The sequence below is a fragment of the Cryptomeria japonica genome, chromosome 5, assembly GCF_030272615.1.
Source record: "Cryptomeria japonica chromosome 5, Sugi_1.0, whole genome shotgun sequence".
Classification (NCBI taxonomy): domain Eukaryota; kingdom Viridiplantae; phylum Streptophyta; class Pinopsida; order Cupressales; family Cupressaceae; genus Cryptomeria; species Cryptomeria japonica.
Genome location: NC_081409.1, coordinates 103,727,137 through 103,749,543, shown reverse-complemented (window position 1 = coordinate 103,749,543; position 22,407 = coordinate 103,727,137). Strand labels below are relative to the sequence as shown.

The window sequence follows — 22,407 nt, the reverse complement described above, 5'->3', positions numbered from 1 at the left end:
AAATAATAAATTTAAATACCTTATTGCAAGGCCCCAAATTTAATAACAAATTTTCGGGCCCTTTATTTAATTAGATTAGTCAAGTTTTATTTTGGTCATGTTGGCCCGTTTGTAACCCTTCGGGAAATTTCCCAGAGCCCATATTTATGGCCCATTTGTGTTGGTATGCGAATTTGGTATTTTTCTCTGTTGTGTGAATTCTTGTTGGATTTTTGTTATCCACCATTTCGGAGGTGAAAGACCCTCCCTATTTGGTACTCGCAGTTTTGGTGGGAGTAACTCCCCACCCTACTCTGCCCTACTCTCAGTCCAAGATTGTTGTAATTTGAAGTGCATTAATCTAACTATTCTCTGGCTCGTGCGAATTCTTGAAATATAAATCTTCTTGTTCATTGTTTATCTGGCATCAGACCTTATTACAACTTCATTGAATACACCACACCTCGAATGGCCTGGCTCAGGTGACTAGTCTCCACTACCGTATAGTTCTCTCACTATACGGCCTGCACTCTCTCCATACGGTTCCCACACCGTACAACCCACACCCTCACCGTACGGTCACACACCATCACCCTCACCATACATTCACACACCATCACCCTCACCGTACATTCACACACCCTCACCATACAGTCACACACCCTCACAACGCTCACCGTACACCCACACCCACACCCTCACCGTACGGTCACACACCGTACAGTCACACCCTCACCGTACATTGGCAAGGGAACATTACAATTTTTTGCATTAAAACCATATTATCTCACATCCCTAAAAAAACAAGCTGAAATTGTGGTGATTGGGTTGCCCCAAGTATCCTAGTATGACACTTTGTTCCCTGCATTCCAAGAGAATAATAAGGTGGTCCTATCCTATTCAAATCTAGCTCCATGCAAAACAATAATAATTCTAAGTCAATCTAAAGGTGATTTTATTATGAAATCCTTATATAAGGCATCCCTCTCAATTCATTTCATCGTCACATTCTTATCTCATTATTGCATCTCATCATTATGCTATCATTCCAATTCAAGAGAAACACTTCAAGAGCAGATCTGATTCAAGGAGCAACAAACTACATCAAGACATCTTCAATTATATTTCAATAAAGATTTCATAATGGATTTATGTGATTTATCATGTTATTGCATCAACACATTGAGGACTTACCCTAAGGACATTGCTTCATCAATTGAAGGTATAATCAATTCAATCAATCATTTCAATTCAAGCATTTCCAATTCAATTTCAATTCTATTCAACGGTTATTTCCAAACCCGGGGTTTGACTTAGGTAAATCCATATAAACTACCCAAACACCATTTTTTTTCCCTCTTGTGTGCAGTTCAAGTTTCTAGCAGAGACAAAAAGATCTGGAGACGCTCAGGGCACAGAGACAGGTCACCACAGTAAATTTGGACAAGAAACCCCTAGACAAGGATGCTCTGGATGACCCTTTCTGAACAAGGATGCCCTAGGCAACCCTGTCCTTAGGAAACAGCTCCAGATTTGATAGGCATGCAGTTCGAGGTCTCAGGAGCTCAGATCTAGGTTGATGTGTAGAAGTTGGAAGACACAGATGCTTTGAGCTACCCTGCCCAGTGAAATCAGCCCAAATTCTAGACCTTGGTGCACCTCTGTTCTTTCTATTCATTTCTATACCTGATGTGAAGTTTCTATTTATACATCAATCTGCTATAGTGTTTCAAGCTTTCATTGTCTCATACTTAGATCCTAGTTAGATATCATTCCAAACTCATTCACTTTCCAAAGCAGCGAAGGAATAGAAGCCCTAAGGTATTATTTGACTGTCTTTGACAAAAGTTAGTCAAATACAATCACCCATTTTGTGGCTTTGTATTCCAATGTTTTAGTGAAAGTGGGTCTCGGTCCTAGTTTTGCCTTGATCCATTTTCATCCTAAACAAAAAGTATAATTGAGGAAGCAAAGCTAATTGGAGACAGTTTTGAAGATATTCAGTAAAGTTGTTACTTTTCATTGTTTTAGAAAAAAGTAACCACATAGCAGATATTTTGGCAAATGCTGATGCTTGCCATTTTCCCTTCTCGTCTAGCATTAGTGTCAATTATGGCAAACGGCAAATTGGAGACCACCTTGCAGCCAAGGTGCTGTTATTTTTCTGCCCACCCACTCCTATCTTTCGTACTCCATTTTGATATCTTATATTGCATTGGGAAAGTATTATGAAAACTTGGACACCGATAGTACTTCATATAAAGTCCACATAGGATAATTATGCTACTGCTGTGTGTGGTTTGTGTGAATCAAATATTAAATAAGCTGAGTTGGTTTGTTTTCTTTGTATATCAGTTTGGCTTTAGCTCTTTGTTGTGTCATTTCCATTTGCAAAAAATTTCTTTGGTTGGCGTTGCTCTCTACAATTTTCATCAATATGCCACAAGGGAAGCATGGTCAGGATTTACCATACAGTGGTGTTGTGTCTGAACTCAGGCTGAAGTGCACTTTCCAGATTAATGATTGTGATTCTAGGGCTTTTGTCAAAAAACTCATGGCATGGACATATTAGGCAGCATTGGTGCCTTGCACACAAGGCATAAACAGCAGGAGACTTTGCTTCTAAGCTTGAGATGTGTGTCCCTATTCCTTTGAAATATAATAAATCAGATATTATAAACCACAATTATATCATCTTTAAGCCTTTATGTATATGTTTTCCTCCGGTAGGCGTGGAACTCTATGAAAACCACAATTAAATCATTAAAAAATAATAATTCAGATATTATAAACCACCATATTTTCAATTAGCTGCTCCAAACATGTACAATAGATAGGAATCACCAATACAATTTAGAGTTCAGAAAAAGTACTATTTTGCATACTCTATGAGCTCAGGGTTCAATTACATACAAATGTCGTCTTAAAGTATAATTAAACCTTAAAGTATAATAAGTTTTTATTTTCTATAGTTTAAGTTAGAAAATGTAAACTTGAATCTCACTTAGCTGCTCCAAACATGTTGGGAATTGGCACCATTAATGTGCTGTAAGATAGGGAAAATGCGGTAATAAGTTGAGACTTGTACACTACTCCAAACATGTGGGAATAGGTTGACAGCATTAATGCGAGATCTGTAAGCTGGGTTTCGATTCACTCTCCATATTATAACAATTAAGCTGGGGCCTGTAGGCTAGGGTTTCAATAACTTACTCCAAACGTATGAAAAAGGACTGGCATCATTGTAAATGAATGGCCGCTGTAAGATAGGGTTTCAATTGAATAATAACGACTGAAAAATTATAAAAAATCCAACAGCAGCATTCAATTTTCAGAGCACATACTAAACTCCAAGACAAATAAAATACGTTCTTCTTATTCCTAATTCTTTCTAAAAACTGAGAGCCATAAATACCTTTTATTGAAGTATTTCGTCAACCTCGAAGCCTCCCGCCAAAAAAATTTATAATAATTAAATCCGCAGTATATCTCAGAGGACAGAAAACAGTGGCACTACTACACAGTGAAGAATACATCTTAACTTTTGTGGGATTCATATACAGGGTATTGAAGCATTCAGTAGATTAAAATGAGTTGACGGAATGGGAAATTTGATATAATGTCCCCACAAAATTAGCTATTGGTAGGATAATGCATTCACTCAGAAAATTAGTAACATTCACTCACAAAATCTTAATTGTTAACATTTCAGCAAGTCGTTAGATTTTTGGTTTGCTTGCAAAAATAACTGATAGAGGATTTGAGCATGCAGGGTGCTAACGGGAAAATCAGATATTTTACGTGCTCCATTGATAGTATTATAATCTAAAGGCTAATTGGCCAGAATTAGTACGGATGATTAAGGGTTTAGTTCTTTTTGCAAAAAATCACTCCAAAGGATTTGGAATGATGTGATCCAAAAATAAAAAATAAAAAATAAAATGTTAGTGCCCTCACTCCAACGAAGCGACAAATTTTAGAAATGGAAGGGAGAATAAATTAGAATATTATTTAATAATTTTTCCTTTTTAGAATTTTCAAATATTATTTTGATATTAGTTAGTGCTATAAATCTACGAGATTATAATTTTTTAATAAATTTCGAATATATTTTTTTTATATACTCTTCGAGATATTTTAAGTAAACTTCTTTCATAAACAATAGTGTTGTACTTTCAACTTATAAGTTTTTAAATAGTTTTACTTCTAAATTTTTGTGTGTCTCTTCTATATGTCGTAATAGTAGCATTTGTATATCTTTGATGAATTTCATTAATGTGATTTAAATTTTTTTAAGGGGTACCTTTAGAGATGGAAGAACCAATTATCATTTTATTTGTGAGAGTCATGCTAAAGTCTAGTTATATTGGCACCCAAGATAATACACCTTATAATTGTATAGGATGATTAGATAAATGCAATCAATTAGCAAACATTAACTTAGACATAAGAGCTCAAACATATAATTTAAATAAAAGAACATGAATTAAATCAACAACTAGGGACTCAACTGTAGGATCAATGATAAAAATATTGGTGTTAACTATGTGCTAGATCAATTCACTACTGTTAGACCTAATTTGACATGTGGAACTGGTTTGATAGAAAGTATACTTGAGAATTCACTCACCTTCACCTTTCAAATATTTGGATATGTTAAGTTGATGTTTAAAGATACATTTGAGGAATTTGATAACTCAATAGGTGAATTGGTTATCCTAGGTCAAACACCTTAGTGGACTTAGTGGCACTAAGAAAATCAAAGATAGTATTCCTACATATACAAATGGTGTATATGATTATGCAAATGTGATTCATTTATTTCTATTTACAATTAAAATGTATTTCAATTATCTTCATTATCAATTCACCTTGCATTATTTTAAGTAAATAATAAATATCTTTAAATACAATGACATAGCAACATGTTGCATCAAACATAATATGTTATGTTTTCTTATAATATTTAAAAGGAAGGGGGTGAGAAAATTGAAATTTGAATTAGATGCATTGTAGAGTTTCTACAGTAAATCTACATCTCTTGAAACCGAACTAAAAGGATAAAGTGGTGTCCTTGATGTAGGGAACAAATGTATGGAAATTTGTGCAACATGAGAGAAATAAGTATGAATTAACCAAGCCTAGAACAAGAGCATGTCGATTGTCAATCTATAATTACTTTAAGACACTCACTTCAAGATAGACACAAAACTAAATAGTAAATTACAACTATAATTAGGACAATTGTAAAAAAAGTGCATTGGGTATCCATAATGGTCACCTATACTCCCATATATCATTTATGAATCACTTATATTTATTGTTCAAATATTTTTCAATCCATTGATCCTAATACAAAAAGGAGAAAAGATAATTGTTCAACTTTTTTAGAAAGCATTTGACCATACATCATTTAGCCCATACAAATGTTAAAGTGATGACTCTATACCAATAATTTTAATTCAAAAAATTAATAATATTTTATTTAACTTGAAATTTTAAATTTATTATTGTTTGATCATTCTCAACTATGTTTGAGTGGATACCTATATTGTTCCTTATGTATGTTGAGTGTGTAGCTATGACCATTAGAGTTTAAAATCAACAAAAGATGGATAAATTGAAATATATATTAAATGGATAAATTAAATAATGAGTGAGTCAAATCACTATATAATAAATCTATTAAATGATAAACATATTAAAAATATAAATAAAATTGATAATCAAATATGTGAAATACTAATTGATCATTCACTCTTTTGAGTGTATATAAAATTGATGTATTATACAATCATCAAATCATAGACAAACTACAAATGAAAAACATCTATCAAATCAAATATATGGAAGCCTATATTGATTCTTAACTTTATTGTGTGTGTACAAGATCGATAGACTACAAATTACCAAATCAAGCACAAATTAAAATTGTGCATTTAATATAAATTTTAATATTTATGTCGATTTATATATTAATCATTCAATTTGTTGCATGTATATGAAATCGTTGTCTTATAAAATCACTAAACCTAGATAAAATAAAACTATAAATTATATGAATAAAATGAATATGTAAATGATTGTATCAATCCTTCACTATGTAAAGTATGTGTAAAATCATCAAACAATAATCAAACTAAATCTATTAAGTTAATGATCAAATTATATGTATGTGGACGACTATATACTATTGTGTAATAAAATTACCTAACAATGGACAAACTAAATTTGTAAAGTGAATCTATAAGCCTAGAATATGTGGATATCTATGATGATCTTTCATTTTCTTGTGTCTAATATAAAACTAATGAACTATAAATTTGTCAAATGATCAATAGACAAAACATAAATTGAAAAGACATGTTCGGTATGTTATTGTCTTTATGGATCATTCACTATATTGCATGTATACACATACATGAGTCTATGCTTGAACGACACTCACTCTTCTCCTTATCAAATTGATTATACATATAGATATATGTACACACACACTTCAACTTTTCTATACATTTTCATTGAGTTGCTAATCCATGTTGTATATCTTTAGCTTATTATCTTAATTTTGTATTCTGTACTTGTGTTGATAATCCCGCTTGTATTAAATAATATGCATTTTTAGAGTATATAGAACCCAAATTTGTATGATAAATTTTAATATTCTATTAAGATTGGGCCTCTATTAAGTTGGTCATTAACGAGGTGTATTTTTTTGTTCTAAAGTTGCCTAGTCCAACAAGCTAAATAAGGTAATAAGCTAAAGTTGCCTCTATTAAGAAGGTAATAAGCTAAAGTTGTTCGATAATCCCACTTGTATTAAATAATATGCATTTTTAGAGTATATAGAACCCAAATTTGTATGATAAATTTTAATATTCTATTAAGATTGGGCCTCTATTAAGTTGGTCATTATCGAGGTGTATTTTTTTGTTCTAAAGTTGCCTAGTCCAACAAGCTAAAGTTGCATAGTTGTTGCAAATAATGATTGAGTTTATGAAGGCACACAAGAACCTAACCATAGAATACTAGGTTCAAGTAATGGTGAGAGGGTAACACATGACATGTATCTCAAAAAAAAATGGTTTGTAGTTGTAGTCAAATAAATATGTCCATTTTAATTAAATGAATATTTAGTATTTATTTGATTAAAAATCCACTAGCCATCAGATAATTAAATTAATATTTAATTAATTCATCTTCAAGCATTCTCCTATTAATTAAATAAATTATTTAATTTATTTTTATTAATTCATTCAACCAAATTCACACTCAATTAAATGAATAAATACTATTTATTCAATTTAATCCTCTTTCCTCTTTTAAATAAATTAAATTAAACATTTATTTAAATCATTATTCCCCCCACTTGCATTTTCCTACAAATGCAAGTTGCAACCACAAGTTGAAATAAATTAATTTTATTTTAATTAAAATCCTATTTTCCCTCACCCACCAAACCCACTTGCAATCCTAACCCCCTTCTAGATTCTTCTAACCCCTTTCTAATTAGCTTAATCCATCCCCTAATTATTGTCACATTCCTAAGCAACTTGGAGTCACTTCTCAAAGACTTCAAAGTCTTTGAAAAGCATTTAATGCTTTGTGTGTTCAACAATTTAACCTCTAAAGTCTTCTAAACCACTTATGGCTCTTACATGACCATTTATGGTTAACCCCTAACTCAACCCTCATGTGACTCATGTGTATCCTCAAGCATTTATTGCTTTGACCATGGTTATCCCTTTAACCTTTGCACAAGAGTTTATCCATTGGATAAAAGCTTTATACATTGAATAAAGAATTTATTCACTCAACCCAACCTTGACCTTAACTCCTAAGTTAACTCTCAGGTCATGTCAAGCATTTAATGCTTATTCCCTCTCCTCTCAACCTATCTCACATTGACACTTGTCATCCTAGGATTGGGTTGAAAGCCTTCACATGGATTTGATATCATTCAATCCTGACCCTTGTTGAGATTACTCAATCTCAACCATCCATTGCTCCATTTTTCCTATAAATAGAGCCCATTTCTTCATAATCCAGATCCTGAAAACTTGTGTGCATCTAAGTTATAGAGAAATTTAGAGAGCATTTAGCATATTTTACTCATATTCACTCTTTTGGTTAAAATTAACAAATAGCATTTAGATAACTCATCCTTATTTGGTTATTAAGCTTGCATTTGCATACTTTTCATAATCATCTACAATCTTGAACCTCCATAAGCATCCATAGTGCACAAATCTATTGAGAGCTACACTAATTTGGAACTTGGAGAGGAGAGGAACAAAGGAGAAGGAGCTAAGAGCATAGTAGAAGGCATTTGGAGATGCCTTGTTGTATTTGCTTCCATAGTTAAATATCTTATCATGTTTTTAGTATCTCTTTTGATATGCCTGCTTAGACTAGTTTTTGGTTGATTAACACTAACGTTTGCCTTTGTTTCTTGTGTTTTTGTGTGTTATACAACCATAGGCTTTTGTCTAACATTGTCCATTTCGCAGAGCATCAGTAGTATTAACCATCTCTTATAAATTGATATTCCCATCAATATACTTGATAAACCCTTAATATTGCCTTGGTAATAGGGAAATTGCCAAAAGTTATCTTTATAATAGTGTGTATTGGACACCTCTAATGATTAAGAATATTAAATTAAATTTAGGTGGTATTATAATTTAAAATTTAAATCTCTTTAAATGTAAAACTAAATCAAATCACAATACATTAAGTAACAAGAATAAGATAGTGATAATAAATTTTGTTGTAAAGAAATTAACTATGTAAAGATAAAAGAACCACAACAAATAAATAGGAAATATGGCATTGATTCTTAGATTATTTTCCTCTCATGCTTATAATGTTTTAATTAGATTATTTTTAATACTTCAATTCAATTAAGACAACTTAATAGGTATGCTACTTCTTTATATTTATATAAAAGGAAAATTAATTCAACAATGAAAATGAAAATATAATAAATTGATTGTTTAAATATGAATAACTATAGAAAATTGATATGTGATACAATAATAGAAACTATGAATACAAACATAAAACACTAAACTAGATAAAATCATGGTTGTAATAAAGTTTGTATTGTTATGGAAATATTCAGTGAAAATGAAAAATTAAATAGATTATATAATTGTTGAACACCAACGAAAGAAAGACAAAATTGAAGGAGAGGTGCAAAATATTCTTCTTACACCAATCTATAAGAGGATGTAAGTACAAAACTAAATAAATCATATAGTTACAAGGAAATAAACATAACGATACTGCACCATGAAATATTTAATTACATGGAGAAAAAACCCATGCTAAATAAAATCAATGTATTATAAGTAAATGGGGGTTAAAACACACAAGTACACCAACAATAGATCTAGAGTATTTTTGGTAGCATAACAATACCTACAAAACTCACTATTAAAACTTCCATTGTAAGCACCTAATAAATAGAATAAATAATCCATAGAAAATTATCAAATGATAATTACAAAGCCAAGAGTTAAAATCACATAAAATGTGATGCCCAAATATCTAGATAGAAATCCAATAGCCAAATTCTACAATCAATCCAAAAGCTAAAAATACCATATTCCTTGTCTATGTTAGTTCATTATTATCCACTTACCAACTTGGATGTTGTATTTTGGATTTATTATATCTATTGAAATACATCTTATGGTGTTTCATAACACATGTCATAAGTTGGTCAAAAAGTGTAACTCCTTCTTACAACTCATTTACGTGTCACATATAATTTTATATTTCTAATGTGGGAGGCTAAACTTTTAAAGGTCATAACTTTTGATCCAAAAGACCATTGTGGCCATTTTTTAATATTGTAGAGTTTGAAGAGATTTACACATTAAACACTCTTTTAAAGTGATGTCAAATAACTTGAAATATTTATTTTGGTCAAAATTAAACTTTGTAGTTCAAAATTTGAATTTTTCTATTCTATAGTTTGAAAACTAAGATTTTAATATTCTTAACATTAGAATCAAGGTAGAGGCAATATATCGAAAATTATCTCACATGTTGAACACATTGCAAGAGCAAAGAGAGTGCCTATAGTATCAAATAATTGCTAGGGGCCAAAAGGTTCATAGACCACTAACACAATCAAAACTATTTTGTGCTCATTGGTTTTTGTCATGTCTCATTTTCCAAAAATAGCACTTACTAAAATAAGAAGATTCCACTATCCAAAAAATAGTAAATCCCAGTTAATGAAACAACATCAAGAAACTATTATATTTAATATTTCTTATTGACCTAATTTAAAATATTTATTAATTGAAAATTTAAATATTGACTGAAATTACTATTAGCATAAGTTAGGCAATGGATTCTCTTGGAACATAATAGTCCATTTTTTGTGAGTGTTTGTAACAACAATTTCACAAGATTGGTTGGTCAAGCTTTTAGGTGCTATTTGACAACCATAGGTTGAGGGAGTTACATGCAATTTTAAAGTTTCAAAACTTTTCCTTCATTTTGGTGTGGGAATTATTGGATGCCAAATTTGATGCTCACATATTTATATTATTTTCTAGAAACAATATTGGGTTCTTTTTGTTAATCAAATTTTCTCTTGCATATTGTTAGAGCACTTGTGTTCAACAGTCTTTCTTCTTTGGACAAAAATTCAAAAACTAATATCAACTCTCTCTTTTTGTCGTAGCTTATTGTGTATTTGCAAAGGGTTTTCATAATTATCTCCCTTTTGAATTTACATTGATTAGAATAAATAGGAGAAGTTTTGTTAGGTGTAAGTGCCAATGTAGTGAAAACTACCCATTTTGTTGTGCAATGGTGTGCAATCATAGCCATATTTATGTGTAGATTTATGAATGATGTAATGACTATAGAAAAAACCTTTTGTGCTAAAAATTATAATGAAAATCAAATGTTATAGGTTGTACTTTAAAATTTCTCTTTTTCTATGCATTTCGATGAAATCGGGTGATAAAAATTTGAGGAATTAATGTGCAAATATTTGAGGTGAATTAAAGTTGGTACAAACTTGATATAGTGCAACATTGGAACATGTCATTATTATAATTATATTATAGTTTTATTTTTATTTTTTAAAAATGTGTGGGTTTTCCATTGCATCTATGGAGAAATTATCAATTTCAGAGCTTACCGACATAAAGAAAAATCAAGTGTTCTGGGAGCCAATAAAATATTATTTTCAGATATTTTTATGATTGCAAATATTTAATTTGGAATATTATAGTAATATTAGAGCCAAGACATTTCCATCCTACAGGGTGAAGTGTGTATCATGAGAAGTTTTTAGAAGTCTCTATGTAAAAGAAGGTTAAAAACAAACAATGTAAGTAGAATTAATAAATGGTATGAAATATACTAGAATCTAAATAACGTTGAAAAGGATTCTCTAATGTTTTATGATTATGTAGAGGCTAAAAGAGGAACTATCCCCATAAGGAATATATTAATTATTAGGATCTTTGAATATTTTTAGGGTAAATCAAAAGCTTTCAAAGTCATAGTATCATTTTATAGGTATTTCATACCGAATAGAGAGGAGGAAGAGTAATTGAGAAAGGAAAAATAAAAACCAAAGGTTGCTAAGAAAAACCCAAGGAGAAAAGTACAAAACAAAAGAGTTGTCCTATGGCAATTGAAAAAGAAGATAGAAAAAATGATCAAGATAGAATGTAAAAATATTGTTTTTGTTACAAATAGTTGTTATAAAAAAAGGTGAAGAAAGCTTACAATATGAGCTTAAAGTGAAATTTATTACAAATCTAAAACTAAAGGTTAACCCTAAATAAAGTGATTGCAAAATAAAAGAAAGAAGAAGAACACCATTACACATGAAACTCTAGAATTACATGGAGAAACCCTTTCGAGGAAAAAAAATCCACTACAAAAAGAGAGACAAATATATTACTAATCCAATGAACGTTACAACAGAATACACTTATTTGTAAACCCCTATAAAATTCAGTAGCACTCTGTTACCATACACAACTAACCAAGATTGACTAAAGAACTCTAGCTCAAAGCCCCAATTTATGGAAACTTGTGAGGATAAATACCATTGTGGTATCACCAAACAATAGGCAGCAAAACTACTTGGAAAAAATCATGCCAGCCTCCTAGAATAGCCTCTTATAGATGCTTCTTAAAACTATCATATGACATCTAGCTAATTTGGGCACCCTTGGACCAATATAGGAGTCTTTGTCATAAATGCTTGTCACAAGAACCCATGATGACGATCATAATCGTCATACATGCACTCACAACTCTTGGCAAGTGTCAAGCACCTCAAAATAAGAGATTCCAAAAGGGATTCCTAGCTATTTTGTCCTTTTCCCAAAGGACAAATGGTAAAAGTAACTCCAACATTACATGGTCTCTTTCACCACTATTGGTTAAGCAATTTAACCTCTTATGGGTAAATTACAAATGAAATTAAGAAATAATTAATTAAACAATTTATAAGCTTGATGGCACTTAAATCCTAGCATTCTCCCACTTGACATCATACATTGTAAATTACTCCATAGAGATACCAAATTATGTATAGTGATCAAGGCCCACAACCTTCCTGCACCAAGAGAGCTTATCCATGGTTACTGGGTTCATGAGAGAATCTGCAACATATCCAAAGTGTCATCTTTTTCAATCAAGACATGTCTACTCTCAATCATCTCTTGCATAAAGTGATACTGGACATCAACATGTTTAGTACGAGCATGATACATAGGATATTTGGCCAAACATATGGCACTTTGATTGTCACATCCAATCCTCACTATCCTACAATCAAAACAAATAGCCTCCTTGGAGGCATGTGTAGAAGCCATATACTTTGCTTTAGTGGTGGATATCACAATTGTAGGTTGTCGTTTACTCATCCAGCTCAATGCACTTCCAACAAAGTAAACACATAACCACTAGTGGACCTTCGACTAAGTCCCCTGCCCAATCTTCATAAACAAAACCATGTATGTCCCAATGACTTTCCACATCATCAATACCATGATAAACCAAACAATAGTCAGAAGTACCTTAGTACCTTTTTAACAAAAGTCCAACATGCTCTTTACCTCGATTAGACATAAACCTACTTAGAAAGTTCTCATTGCTTGGGCTATATTTGGTCTAGTACAAACCATTGCAAACATTAAACTACCAATGAAACTAGCTTAAGGACCATTATTTATGTCTTCAATATTGTGATTAGAATTAGGACACATGTCTAAACTCGACTATTAGTACCAACCTGAAATGGTATACTTGCATATTTATAGTCCTACATGTTAAATCTTTGCAAAATGGTATTAACATACTTGCTCTGACTTAATTAATGATATTAGTGAACCCGATTCCTCCTTATTTCCATTCCAAGAATATATCTAGCGGCCCCCAAATCCTTCATATCAAACATGCCAAAAAGCTAAGTTTTGAGCTCTCTAATCATCACCTTGCTATTACCAATAAACAAAATGTCATTAGCATAGAAGACATTATTAAGTAACTAATCAATAATAACCTTAATATAAACACAATGATCCTCTTTGCTTCTAACATATCCCAGCTTTAATGAAAATGCATCAAACTTCTAGTACCACATCCTAGGTGACTATTTCAAACCATACAATGATTGTTTTAACTTGCAAACCAAATTTTCTTTCCCTTTTTTAACAAAATTGTCAGGTTGTTGCATAGAAATCTCTACTTAAAGATCCCCATGAAAGAAATTAATTTTAACATCCATTTTTTCAATCTCAAAATCACAAGTAGTAGTAATAGATAATAGGAATCTAATAGGGGTTAGTTTAGAAACGTGAGATAATATTTCACCGAAACCAACTCCCTCTCTCTAGGAATAGCCCTTGGCCACTAGTTTAGCCTTGTACCACTCTAACTAACCATTTGCACAAAAATTCTTAAATACCCACTTGCATCCAATAGGCTTTCTTCATTTGGGAAAACTAACAAGATCTTGAATGTCACAACTATTCATAGTTGTCATCTCCACCTGCATGGCCTACATCCAAGACTCACTTTCCTCAAAAGAGGGTGCCTCCCTAAAAGATCTAGGTTTATCATTAGGACTTAGAAAAGAAAACTTACAAGAAAAATATGGTGGGCTATACCTATCAATTGGATTCCACTGTCAACCAAGATTGATTGATTTGTGAGCTGCAATAGGGCAACCATAAAATCTAAAAAACAATATAATTAGAATGAATAAACCAATCACCTCAATTGTGGGCATCATTGGAGTTGGGCCTCCTTTCCAATTGTATTAATAATGTATTAATCTATGTAAGAAATCTCCCCAAAATTGCTCCAAGAAAACCAAAAATCCTCACAACAAAATAATTATGAAATATGGCATAATTAGCATTAGGACAATGTATATCCTAGATATTTGTCCAACATTGGATGGGAAATCTTCTATTGTTTTCATCTACCATTTGAAGTTGAAAATTCTTATCCCAACCATCCCTACATTCATACAGTAGAAAGTGACACAAAAGAGAGTAGAATTTGAAATTTATTGTTATCTCATTCTCTTTTATCCTGATCAATCCTTCATGGATTTCTTTAATAATGTAGGAGGCATATTAAAATTTCACATTTAATAAAAGGTTTTGAATGTGCGTGGCCATGTACACAAGATCCACTGGCATTGTTTTCTCACCATCCCTTCCTAGGACCTAGCAAAGTGTTTGATAGGTTTTGACAAAATATCTGTCAAAAGTTGTAATTAGAAAAGGTTCCTCCTCCTCAGTGGGAATAAGCATAGGCCAATTCTTGTGCCCCTTTAGCCTATGTAACAAGACTTCTCCATATCTTAAACTACCTTTTTGCATTTTATATTTTTCCTTAAGGTCCTCAAAATCAATTTTCACAATGGTTGCCCTGCTCAACATTAAAGCATCTAAAATCCTTGTCTTGCTAAGGGTGACTAATGGTGCACCATCTTTCCTCCTAATTACCTTAACATTTGGATCATATTCCCTATCCAATATTCTCATAGAATCAACATTCATAAACACATTGGGCACAATGAACTTTCCTAGAACAGTTTTATACATTGTTAACAAGGGCCTCTAAAAAATTGTTGCCAAAGAAGTATTGAAACAAATTTCACCTTGAGATGGGGACCGATGCATCATAACACATCTAACAAGAGTATGTCCATAGGTTTTTAGCTACAAGAAACTTCATGTTCATTTCAGGAAGGAGATCCAAAAGGTCTTGATGTAGGGTTCACTTCTTCCCAGCAGGGGTCAAGGTTTGGCTTATCTAACTCATTCTGACTGGTCTAAGGGAACTTAGGTTTTACACACTAAAACTTCTAGGGCACTCTCTCAGCCAATGTGACACAAAATATACCTAATTCTAGTTATCTTTTTCAGCTACAAACTTTAAGTGCTTCAAAATACCAAGTATAAAGCTTAAAGGTACTTATTATTTGATCGATTACTAAAAACCCTCACTTGTTGGAGAAAATGCTTTGTTGGTCACAAAGATCTCAAATTTCTCTTTTTCGGATGCAAAATGAATGATTTGATGTGACCAATTGACATTTGTTTTCCTTGGAGAGCACCTAATTGAGTCATGTTTGCAATTAATTAGCTCGTGCAAACATTAGTTCAATTGGTTAGTCGTGCTTGATTTTGAATTTGAGTCATTGATCTTCCAAATCTAACGGCCTTGACTTGATTTGGATTTTACTAACTTTCCAACTATGCATTTCCTTTACACGATGGATGCAACATGACTTCATTCTTCTCCACCCGTGAACCCATTGGCTTCATCTAGTCCCACATGGTCTCCCCTGTGGAACAAGAAGAGACTATCTCTTTGCATTATGTCAAGTCCCATAGATATGTGGCATGCTCCCACTTTCTCATAGAACTAACACAGATCCATGTTGGCTCACTCGCAGTAGCTTGGGGAGAGGCTTGGCCTTGAATGAATTAATGAATGAATGATTTTAATGACATCCATGAGACTAAACAGTCTATGGGACCAAAGATAGCATCCTTAATCAATCTACAGATTCTTTTCGATGTCAAATCTTCTACTATTTATTTTGATTAGGAGGCTGGCAGTCTGGTTAATTCTATCTTCCTCAATTAATTGGTGCATATTGTTAACCCTCAACCCATTTTCATACTGAGTGCGAATGTCCTCATAAGTCATGCGCTCCATGGTGAAGTGTCATTGTTTTTCCACGACCCCTTTATTGCAGAATATGCAAGCTCTTTTCTACCATGCTTCCTTGGGTATCTTCCACCTACCGCTCTCACATCTAAGGTGGCGTGACCCAATTCTCATTGTGCAACTAGCATCCTTGATTTCCCTTTAATAGGCCCTAAATATGTTTTTTCATCGTGGTCCTTTGTTGTGTTAAACTCTTTGATTTAGTATTTTTTTTCCGCCCAATCTATTTTGTCCACATGGCAGAATGAAAATTTTCAATAACATAACGTTTTATTTCATAGTTCGAGTTAGGACACTCAAGAAAATTTATGTTCCACTTGTTCAACCAAATGTTGTTCTGCTACATCTAGGTTTTCTTCCTTCATCTTAGCATCTCTTCCACAACCATTTTAGGTCAGTGATGTTTATCCATGTTCTCAACTTTTTTTAAGTAACATATCAATCAGGTTAATGTCGATGCTTCCAAAGGAAAAGTACCTGCTTCAACTAATAGAATTTCATACAGGGTTGTGCTTTCAACTTTGAGATTGCTTGTTATTAAATTTTTCTAGATTCTTTCTAATTGTCTCCAACTATAGTTTGACATACTGCTTCCCCACACTTCACAACCATAAAGGACAATTGATGTGACTAGTAAACCAAAAAGGGTTTTCTTGGTTTTCTAATCCCAAAGTTCTTCTTTTCTGCACCTATTTTGAAGTAAGTATGAGGCTTTCCAACCTCCTTGTATCATTTTTGTTCTAAAGTCTCCCAACTGAGCTTGTAGTGAAAGTCAATCCCAAGGTACTTGTATTCTTTCACTATTTCCAATGGGTTGCCTTAAAAAACAAAGGTAATTTTCTTATCTTTTCTTTTTAATGACAAAATCATGATTTTGGTCTTGGTGATGTTCACTTGCATCCCAACCTCTTGACAAAAGTCTTCTAATTTTTTTAATGATCTCTTAACCCATGAGTTGTTTTTGAAATTAGGATAAGATCATCAATGTATAAAAGTAGTTTCACCACATAACCTTCCAACTGAACACCATCTCCCTCAGTCTTGCTTAACCATGCTTCTAACTTGTCAATGTATAGACCAAAAAGTGTGGGAGATAGAGGGCAGCCCTTCTTAACTCTAATGTCACTACCAAAAATGTCTAGCATGCCTTCACTTGTTCTAGTTTTAGCTCTAACCTTCTCATATAGTCTATGTACTGCAGCTCTATACACATCTGGTATGCCTACCTCTTCCATTCCATGCCATAGTTTATCTCTAGGTACCATGTCAAAATATTTCTTAAAGTCCACAAAACAACTATAAGCTTCCTCACCTTTAGTGTTCCATTTTTTCTATCAAGTGTCTAAGAGTGATGCAGTGATCAATGGCAAAGTGTCTTGCCCTCAAGCGTGTCTGCCTGATTGGGCTCTAGATCAATGTGCATCAACAAACATATTTAAATGGATGGAGGTAATTAGTATATTGCTCAGTTATCTTCTCACATTGCTAATATCTTTACTATAATGCTTATTCCTTGACATCAATGATAGACTCTTAACAATCTCGACTGAGTACCTTTGACATCAATGACAATATTAACAACATTCTAACATATTCTTTCATTCATAAAGATGATGACTAACCTCTTGACATCAATGATAAAATTTCCAACAATCTCCCCCTTTGTCATTGATGGCAATAAAAATCTTTTAACTCTCCCCCATCTTATTTTTCTCCCCCTTCGACATCAATGGCAAAGGGATGGCTATCAAACTTATGTCTGTGATTGGATTATTAGAAAAAAAACTTGTTTGCAAACTCACATTAAATACATAAACAATACACTTCTCCCCTTATTGAAGATTATCTAGTGCTCCCCCTGTCAAGGATTCTTCAATGGTCCTCTTTCTCTCAAGTAATGACTTATTTGATTCTTTTGAAAGCTTCAATTTATTGCATAGGTTAAGAGCATGCAATCCTTTTTTTTATCATTTAGAATCTTGAATCTGTATGTACCAATTCTTCACTTGTTTCTATTGTAATGTACAAGTGGATTCTTCTCTTAATGCTTTAAGTTCTATTTGAAAGTTCCTTTCATGGTTCTTGACATCAATGCAATCATTTCCTCTTTGTTGCAACTATCTATTTCATCATTCTATCTTTGTTTTACTTCTTCTTCCTTGATATTCTTCATGAAGAAATGCTAATCACATATACATGTCTTCTAAGACATCATTGTATTAATCATAACTCCTTTAATGTGAAGTTGAACTTAAGCACAATTATTCAACCTTCCATTATCAATTTCTTTTTCTTTTTCCAACACATGCTTTGCCAACAAGAATACTTCTTTTGTCTTTTCTCTAGGGCTAAATGATAGTGCAGCTATAGGCTCCCCCTAAAATCATGCTTCTCCTAATGAACTAGGAGGTATATGAAGTGTGCACTTGCATTGCTTTCTCCTTCTCTTCCTGTTATCTTCTTTTTCCAAACTTTAATAAGTTTTCCCTTTTGTTTGTTAGAAACATTCTCCTTCTTGCTTTGTTTAGAAGGCTCAACAAAGATGGTTCTACAAAAACATGATGTATGTCCAAAGTTGTTGCATTTGTAACACATAATATCATAATTCATTAAAGAAGAAAATGAATTATAATTCATTTGAGTGAAGCTTAGAACATTTCTTCTATGACTTCTACAATTTATTGCTTTGTGCACAAATTTGTAACATGAGAAACAATATCCATTAAAATAATATTAAGACCTAGTCATATATGGTTGTCTTTGATGAAGAGGCTTTGTCCAATTGCCAATGTTTTCCTTTAAAGGTGGATTGGTCTTTGGTAGGATTTTAATTTATTTCTTAATCTCCTCCTTTTTGTCCTTCATAAGATTCTTCATGTAGTTTCTTGGTTTTTCATGTTCTCTTTGTGTAGAGTTCACATCCTTAGAGCTGGTAGCCTCTTTTGAATGATCTAATTGTTTCATTGAGTTTTCCAATTCCTTTCTTAAGGAGTCGACTTCAATTTTTAATCTACCACAATCTGATTTCTTTTCCTTGAATTTATCTTTCATCACACCCTCATTTTTTTTGGCCTTTTCTATTTGTGCTTTCACATTTTCAATTATTTCATTTGATTCTTCTTGAGCTTTACACAATTCTTGAATTTGTGCCTTTCATTTTGCAATTTTCTTCTTAAGATTTTCATTTTCCTTGTAAGCATAATGAAGTTATTGTTGGAAAGAGACATTGCACAAGTTAGCCGGTGTTGTCATTGATGGCAACCCAAGTCATTGGACCTATCCGCATTGTTGTATGTGATCCTACCAGAAGTCAGATTCAATATTGATTCAAGTCCGACAAGCTAGAACAAAGCATCTGACAATGTTGTGCATTTTGGTTGATACATCCTTTTTGGTTATCATCTTGTGTTACGGATCTGGTTGAAGGTTGATGGATATCTAGACAGCCTTATTCCAAAGTTTAGCTCCCAGTGATGATTAGTGTTCGAGTTAGAAGCTCTGGTGTATCGTTTTTCAGTTTATTAGTGCAGGACAACCGACTTTTGTGGATAATCATTATGTGGATCAAGTGGATCGATTTTGATACTTATTTTTGTGGTCTAGATATTTATTTTGATGGTTGTGGCAACAGGTGGACAATTTTTTTGGTCTGCATTGCTATTTTGATTTCGGATTTAGCCGACAATATGTACACGTTTCATAATATGCTAAGTGTTCTTGAACCCGACATGTGGTTGATCTAATATCTTATTGTGGATATATATAAGCGATGCATTTGATTAGTTTAGTGTGTGTGGTGTATGCAAAAGGTGTTGGTAATCAATTGTGCATAGTTGCATGTGCACATATTAGAGATTTATGCTCTGAATAAGAGCATAACAGTGGAACATAGCAGTATAAGGCAGAATATGAAAAGTTTGTGTAATGTGCTTAACTGTAACTATAATCAGGCATTTGTAGATGCTACTTTTTAGTTCATTCACTTCAGTGATCTATTGTAATTGATTTGTAAGGTAGTAAGTCTTCCTAGGGTTATAGCCCTTCTTTGTTTGAGCGATGGGCTCTAGGCAATGTGTCTAAATGCATGTGCATTCCATTGTAAAACTTTATATTTTAGTATACTCATTTGTGGGTCTCATCCCTTGACCGAATTTTCCATGTATAAAATATTTATGTTATGGTGTCATGGTTGATTGCTTTGTGTTCTTGCATCTTTCTTTTGGTTCAATATATTAGGTGGTTGAAAGAACATATTAATAAAGTTGAAATTTTCATAACACTAATTCACCCCGCTCTCTGTGTTCCTTGATTCCAACAATTGGTATCAGAGCCTAGTTCCTCGAAATAAATTTAATAGCTTGAGGAGGATTCGGGAAGGTGGTGCCATGAATTTTGGTGGTCTTCAACATCATCTTTTTGTTGCACTTGATGATCTTGATCATTCCAAAGTTGAAGTCTGAGAATTGAAACCGAATCTTAAGGATGTTGAGAGTTTATTCAATCATTGAAGGAGCAACTAAATAAGTCCAAGTAAAAGAGAAAGGAACTTGTTGATCATCTAAAGCGGAAAGAAAGACAAAGCATAGATGTTGGTCCATTGAATCAAGATTTGAAGGAGAAAATAGAAGAATGTGAGAAGCTTTCTAGAGATAATGTAATCCAGAAAAATGAGATGGAATCTATAGTAATGAGGTTGACAAAGGAGATTGAGGGAAGAAAGAAGAATGAAGAGAACCTTAATCAGTCCTTGAAAGAAAGATCTGATGAATGTTGCAGAATCAATTATGAAATGATCATCTGAAGATTGAATTGAAACAATCCAAAAACAATGAAGAAGAGCTTGAAAGGCAGATTGTCATTCTTAGGGATGAACTTGTTACTGCAAATGAGTACAAGGAAAAGTTCAAGATTATCTCAGCTAAACTTGATGTGATGTTGCATAGTTAGAAGAATGAAGATGACAAGTGAGATCTTGGATATGAGAAAGGAGAAAGCTTTGGATTTGGTCAAAGCAATCCTAAGTTAGAACATCAAAAGAACAAAGCTAAAAGATCTCTGGTAAGACAACCTAATTCTCAAAAGTTCAATGGAAATTGTTTTGTTTGCAATAAATTTGGTCATAATGCTAGTCAATACAGAAATCAGATGAATCAAAATGGTCCATCTTTCTCCGGTCAGTGTTTTAATTGCAATGAGTATGGTCATAGATCAAGTGAATGCAGAAGTATGACAAATAACTCTTTCAATAAAAGGAATGTTAGATGTTATGCTTACGTGGTAGGTTTGGTCACATTTCTAATCAGTGCAGATCAAGAGGAAATCAAGGGAATTACAAGCCTAGACAAAGAAATATTATGTGCTATAATTGCAACAAATTCAATCACATTCGAAAAAATTGTAGAAGCAAAAATGTGGACAGGAAGGGTTTGAGAGACAAGAACAAAAGTGTACAGAAAGATGATAAGGAGAAAGGAAAAGAGAAAGTGGATGAGATTAGGAATCAGATGAAGAAGACATGGGTAAAGAAGAAGAATTTTGATGTAGGAAATGGATCGGCACCTAAATCTGGTGTTGGAAATTCTTCCAAGAATTAGTTTAAGGCATCTGGCTTAGGGGAGTTTTCAAGAAAATATTTTCCTCCCCTGCCAAAAGTTGGTGCCGGAATGCGACAGATTGTTAGTAGTTGCATTGATGTATTATAGATCATCTAGAAGGATTTCCGAAAGTATTTTAGCGAAATTGGAGATCTGCAGTAGAACTTTTGTGAATAGTCTATGGTAAAAGTGTGTCCGGAAAGGATAGGGCAAGTGCATTTATTACAACAAAAAGTTAAAAGTGTAAATGATAAAAGGCAACCTTTACCTTTGATTTTTCACTTTGCATTTTGTAACAAAGAGTGGAAGCAAGCTTTGCGAGAAGATTTCTGAGTGATCAAAGTGTGAAGGTGATTCACCATGAAAACCCTAATTCGACGAAGTAAGGTATTTCTCTATGAAGTTTGTAAATTTGATATCTCCACAATGGATACACCTTTGGTAGCTGATATAACTAAGAGATCCCACCCAAAGTTCAAGAAGCACCCATACAAATCGGTGGAAGATGATTCACACGACACATTTTCATCAGTTTTGTACGATGTTCTTCATGTCGAACATGTCAATGCATACATTCATGCAAATATTGAAG

General features: G+C 32.9%; 1 protein-coding gene across 2 annotated transcripts in view; it reads right to left on the bottom strand.

Annotated features, from left to right (window-relative positions):
• Positions 1-3,763, bottom strand: part of LOC131067525 (histone acetyltransferase HAC1) — a 73,604-nt gene extending 69,841 nt beyond the window's left edge. For both annotated transcript variants that reach the window (XM_058002562.2, XM_058002569.2), the window contains exon 1: positions 3,395-3,763. The gene's annotated coding sequence lies outside the window, so the exon portion shown is untranslated. The remainder of the gene's footprint in view (positions 1-3,394) is intronic.
• Between the last annotated feature and the right edge of the window lie 18,644 nt (positions 3,764-22,407).